The sequence below is a fragment of the Pseudomyrmex gracilis genome, unplaced genomic scaffold (assembly GCF_002006095.1).
Source record: "Pseudomyrmex gracilis isolate BER0280 unplaced genomic scaffold, ASM200609v1 scaffold_590, whole genome shotgun sequence".
NCBI lineage: Eukaryota > Metazoa > Arthropoda > Insecta > Hymenoptera > Formicidae > Pseudomyrmex > Pseudomyrmex gracilis.
This window is the reverse complement of record NW_018021174.1, coordinates 33,024-39,143: the sequence shown is the minus strand read 5'-3', so window position 1 is coordinate 39,143 and position 6,120 is coordinate 33,024.

The following is a 6,120-nucleotide window of genomic DNA, read 5'->3' as shown; positions in this document are numbered from 1 at the left end:
ACCACGTTTATGCTACGTTAAGTTAATTTTTGTTTGTGCGTTAAATAAAGTTCAAGTTTACTTACGAATCTAAGTTTATAGCCAGTACTTAATGTAACGCGATACGAAAGAGTTTGTGCAAAGGTCCATAATCTTGCTTTACATTCTAAGCAATTAGAATAAACTTCGTCTTTCGTGAAAAGTAAAAATCTATATGAATTTTGGTTTTTTATTTTAAAACATCCTATGGTATATAGCTGTGTACTTCGAAAAGTTTCCAAGATTTGAGATCACGGTTTTCCTTCTCCTAGGCATACTCTTAGTCTGGCCGCTCACTGAGGACCTGTCCGGCAAGGGAGACCCTGCCAGAAACCGAAGTTCTCGCAGGCATAGCTCCTCATATCATCACGGCACACAAGCTCAAGAACCACGACAAGGTGGTGTGCCACTCCCGAGAACCTATACACTATTTTTTTTTTTTTTAACCCAGGAGAAATGCGTTACGTACACCCCACCTCACCGTGGTGGAATGGGGTAGTGTAGGACTCCCCCCACCAGAGCTCACCCTGGCGGGGTATACCCACTAAAACCCTTGGGACGGCCGTCTGCTGCCCATTGAGGTGCACTCCGGTACTACCATGCTGGCATGACCACGGGGTGCACCGATATAGACTGAGGGCCTAACTGGGCCCCACTCCTTTGAGTGAGGAGCAATCTCTTCCACGGCGAAGGAAGGGGCCGTAATCCTACCTCCGCAGGCCAAGTGCAATAAGGGGTTAAAATCCCACTCGGCCTCGGGTCAAACGCCGAAGCGGACCTGCCCTCTTTACTAACGACCCCCTTCCCCTGGGGGTAGGGAGGCCCTCCCCCCAAACCATGCTCAGCCTTTGCCAGGCCAAGCCCCAACTAGGGCTTGGACCAACGAGGACCGGGCTTCGCTTTTTTAGGCTCTGTGTGCCCAAGAAGGGCAGCAAGAGCCAGCCCCGCTTGGGTCTTCTTGGGCTGAGACTCTGGGGGCACCGTCTTGGGTGCCGGCGGTGATGACGCCGCCGGAACCAAGGTCGGCTCTTTAAAATCGGAGGGACCAGGTCTTCCGGAACCAGAGGGAGCCGGAGCTCCACCTTTCACCAGCGGGGTAATGGTTGCGGGCACGGCAGCCCCCCGACCAATGGCCGAGCATTGAGCTCCACTTATTTGATGGGAGGATTCCCGGCCCGCTTTTTCGCAAAAGGGACACTCCTCCTTTTTATTACAGCTGGCCGCTCTGTGTCCCGGCCGATCACAGCAATAACACAGATCGCTGCGGTCGATCTGGCTGGAGCACTGAACCCTGCAGTGCCCAGGTTGGAAACACCTGTAACACTGCAGGGGGCGGGGACGGAGTGCACGCACTCTCGCCACCACTTACTCTACCGGCAGCTTACCTTCTTTAACCGTTTTGGCCGCCGTCTCAACAGAACAGCGAACCAAAGCGGTCCCACCCCTAGACGGAGAATGACGCAGGGATAACACCCTAACGTCATCCCCGCCGCAAAACTCTGGCACGAAACCATCGCGCAGGTCCTCCGCGGAAGTAAAGTCGTCTAATCCCGAAACCAAAATTTTTACGTTCCGGGATGGAGCCACCTTTACCTTCTCAGGAAGAACTGTTTTGAGCTTAGAGGCGAGGAGATCCGCCTTAGATTTGCAGTCATCTCCCCCCACCTCCATCAGTAGGTATCCCTCCATGGTGTGACGAACCCTTAAGACACCTGCTGATCTCGGACCCCTTTTATCCCTAGCGGCTCGAAGGACTTGGGCATACGTCATACCCTCCTCCTCGAGGCGCAGGGTGACCGCCTCCGTTCTTGGGGGAATCACTACCCGCGGGGGCAGTGGGCAAGACGAGGTAAGAGGGGAAGGGGGAGCGAACTCCCGCTCCCCATTAGCTTTAATGGCTGCACCCTTCTTCCGCCCGGCTTCGAGAACCTATACACTTTTTTTTTTTACGCAGGGGAAATGCGTTTACGCACACCCTGACCCAGACTAGGTCTGGGCCAAGGTAGTGTGGGACTCGCCCCGCCAGAGAGCACCCCGGCGGGGAATACCCACTAAAACCCCTGCGGTGTCCACCTTCCACCCTTTGAGGGCTGCCCCGGTACTGCTTTTAGCTTGACCCAGAGGCAGCCCGGTAGGTATGAGCTTGCCTCTCATAACCTAATTGTGGAGGGGAAGCTAATCCCCCCCCGCGACGAAGCGAGGGGACACAGCCCCGCTTCGCCGCCGCTGGGCCGAAGCCCCGGGTCAAACACCCCGAGGGGGCGGACTGGTCTACATTAAACTGGCCCGAGCACAAGTGCTATGGCCCTCCCCCCACACCGGCCCTGGACTGCCGCCTACCAAGCCCTTACTTGGACTTGGAGCAAGCAGGCTCAGGGCGGACCTTCTTTTTAACCCTCCCCGATCCGAGCAGAGCCGCGAGCGCCCTGCTCGGGTCCATCTTCAACCCCTTTGAGGAAGTTGAAGAGGACGACAGTATTGGGGAGGCCGCCCTTCTCTCCTTTTTTGCCGTGGGAGACAGGGTGTCCTCCTTGGAGCCAGGGGAACAAGTTCCCTCGGAACCAGAAGGAGGAACACTTTCTTCCGCGCTCCGCGATGATAAAAGAGTCGGGGAGGCGGACGCCCCACAAAGGGGATCAACGCCCGCCACCGCCGACTCACAGTCCATCGGGACGGAGACCTCCGGCTGCGGAGAGGAAGACCTTCCCGCAGCGGGTGGGGAATCCCCGCCCAATGGACTTTCCCTCCTTTTGCGTTTCCCTGCCACCCCCTCCGCCAGCTTGGCTGGGTTCGCGAATGTGGTGGCGAGGCCACCAGCCGCGGCAGGAGGTGGATGGCAGTTGGGGCCTTCTAGCACATGCCGGGAGGGACGCCCCAAGTCTCCACACAGTGGGCACCTAGGCTCCGGAGCCTTGCACTGCCGGAGCAGGTGCCCATTGAGACCGCAGCGGTAGCAACGGCCGCTGCGGCCGCTGCGTTCTGGTTCGCTTCTGGGGCAAAAGTGCCCCGTGTGCCCCGGACGTAGGCACCGAAAACACCGCAAGGGGCGGGCCTTGAACGCTTCCACGCGGGCAAGTACCCACCCCACTTTGACAGTGCGGGCTGTTGCCAATTTCTTGGCAACAGCCACGGGACACTGCACCCATATCCCTCGTAGGCCGGAAGGCAGAGTCCGGGCCTCGCCCAAACGGAACTCTGCCTCCCGACAATTCCCGGCCGACGCCAGGACCGACTTCAATTCCTCCAGGGATACGGAGTCGTCGAAGCCCGACACGCGCAGGTCACCCCTGCGTGCCGGGCGGCGAACAACGACCCCCGTATCCCGGAGGACTTCCTTTATTCTGGCCGAGAGGGCATCGGCTTTCTCGGCCATAGAGTCACCGGTGACCTCAATCATGAGGTCACCGGTCATGGTTCGCCGGGGCTGCACGTGGGCGATACCCACTGAAAATAGTGGTATCGCCTCACGGCAACGGCGCACCGCTTCCGCAACGGTCAGGGCTCCGGGGTGCGCCGGATCAATCGACAGCGTGATCGCTGCCGACTTAGGCACCCGAAGCCTGAACCTCTTCTTTTTGGTCCCGCCTTTCGCGGGCTGCGCCCCCGCGCTAGTCCCTGGGGCGGGCACTCCTTCTCGGGGCGGACGACCGGGAGCGGCCAAAGCCGCTGACCGGGCCGCCCGTCGGTCCTTGCGACCTATTACCAAGCTCCAGGGTTCCTCGCCTCCAGCAACAGAGGACGAGGGTCCTGGAGCACTCCTATCTCCCTCCGCTGAGGGGGCCGGATCCTTCACTGCACGGGGTGGAACCGAAGGTTTGGTCTTTGGCTTTGCCTTGGCCTTAGCTTTGGCACCGGCCTTAGCCTTTGGTTCTCCTCGTGACCTTTTCCGCGATGTTGAAACGTCGCGGCCCCCTCCCCGGCCCGTCAAGCCCGCGCGTCCTGCCCCCCGAACGGGGAGATTTAGGGCCGCGAGCTTGGCGTCTATAAGTGCCGAGATGCGCTCAATCAGCGAATCCTCGGCCGGACGCACCTGGGCCAGGGGTGAGGAGGAGGTGGCGGCGGCATGCGAATCTTCGCTGTTAACGCCACCACCTCGTCCTGTAAGCGCCTCACCTCTAGGCGGAGGTCCTCATTTATTTTGTAGACCTGGGGCAGGACGGGAGCCGTCCGTGCCCCAGGTTCATCACGCAGACGGCAATAGAGAGCGTCCGCCACTCTACGGCCGTCGCGCCCCGCCTCTCGAAGAGCCTTGACGTCTGTCCCTTTCAGACGTTTTGTGCGACCCGCCACCTCGTCGCACACATTGACAGCCTTGTAGACTAAATCCACAAGGTCCAACGTGGCGCGGGTCGCGCACTCGACCTCGACGTCCGACCCCCCAAAACGTTGGACGGTGCGTCGAAGTCTCTTCACCGACTTAGTGTCGGAGGTTTGCCCCGAAGCCTCAGAGTCGGAGCGGCGCTTTGTCGCCGCCGCGTAGGCCTTCTGTCTCGCCTCATCCAAGGCGCGCTCCTTCTCTTTTTGTTTTGCTTTGCGAAGCTGATTTCTCGCTTTGCCCAGGCCGACAAACATGCCGTGGGTCGGTGGGCGCCTACGGCGCTCGGGCTGAGCCATCTTCTCCGCGACTTGTGCCGCAATTGCCTCGTCGGTGGTCGGGATATGAGACGTGGGCTCGTCACCGGATGAGCCCATGTCAACATCCGATGCTCCCGGCAAGGAGGCCTCCAACGACTCCGTGGAGATCGTTGAGTCCAAGGAGAAGATCGACTCCCTCAATTCCTTCCTCCTCATCGCCGTTCGTGGGGCCGCACGCCCCTTCGGGCGGAACGGACGCTCCTCGTCCGTCTTCGCAGACGCAATATAGGTAGAAGAGCCTGCGGTGCACTCTTCCACCCGCCCGTCGTTGGATGACGACGCGGGGGCACCCGGGACACTAACTCCCCCGCGCCGGGACCTGGCCGTCCGGTCGACCTGGTCCGGTAACTTACTACTATTCTTTGAGCTCATTTCCATGCGTTTCAAAAAAGCGGTTTTCTTTTGGTCTTGAACCTGACCTAGGTCGGTTGCCGTAACCAGGCTAACGAGTCCAACCTGCCCGGGTTTGAGATCGGGGTTTTCCTTCCCCTAGGCACACTCTTAGTCTGGCCGCTCACTGAAGACCTGTCCGGCAAGGGAGGCCCTACCAGAAACCGAAGTTTCCGCCGGCGTAGCCTTTCAGATCATCACGGCACTCAAGCTCGGGAACCACGTCAAGGTGGTGTGCCTCTCCCGAGTGTTCGCGTTGCATGTCCCAACATGCTCCTACTCGCCCCAACGCGCTCTAATAGCGAATTCAATAGCCTGGACTAGTGCGCACTGAATACGATTTTTTAAGTAAAAAAATTTATTTAAAAAGTTTTTAAGTTTTATTAAAGTTTCAGTGAAAAAAAGCGCGTTGGAGCGAGTAGGAGCATGTTGAGGCATGCAACACGAACAAACCTTCAATGAGTCTTCAAAACTTTTCCAATGAAGTTTTTTAATGAAACAAGTCGCACTCAGTGCGCACTAGAGCAGATTACCGAAAGTGCTGTTAGAGAGCATTGAAGCAAGTAGGAACATATTGGGGCATGCGACGCAAACAAACCTTATGAAAAAGTACCTTAAAACGCAAGTTGGGGATCACAGATAACAAAACTTGCGGGATTGACCTTTCACGTTGGTTAAATCAGCCAATCAACCAACGTAATTGGTCAATACAGTGAGAAATGCTACCCGCGTCTGCGTCTATATAAATAGCATTAATATAATCATTGCAAAACTCAACAGAAAATCGCAAATTTTGTAGGATTGACTAATTGCATAGTTATATCTCACATTATCCAATCGTTTAATGAGATTGATTATTTTCACGAGTCATACAAAATGCGTTTAAATATTACGCTTAATATAAACCAACCTTTAAGTCTATACAAATCACGCTTTATTCAGTACAATAAATCTTTGAAACTAATTAATATCGTCATTAATCTTATTAGGGTGACACTCTATTGACCACAGTACGATTCGACACCGCTCGATTCGACACAGATTTATTCGACACCAAATTATTCGACACCGTACGAT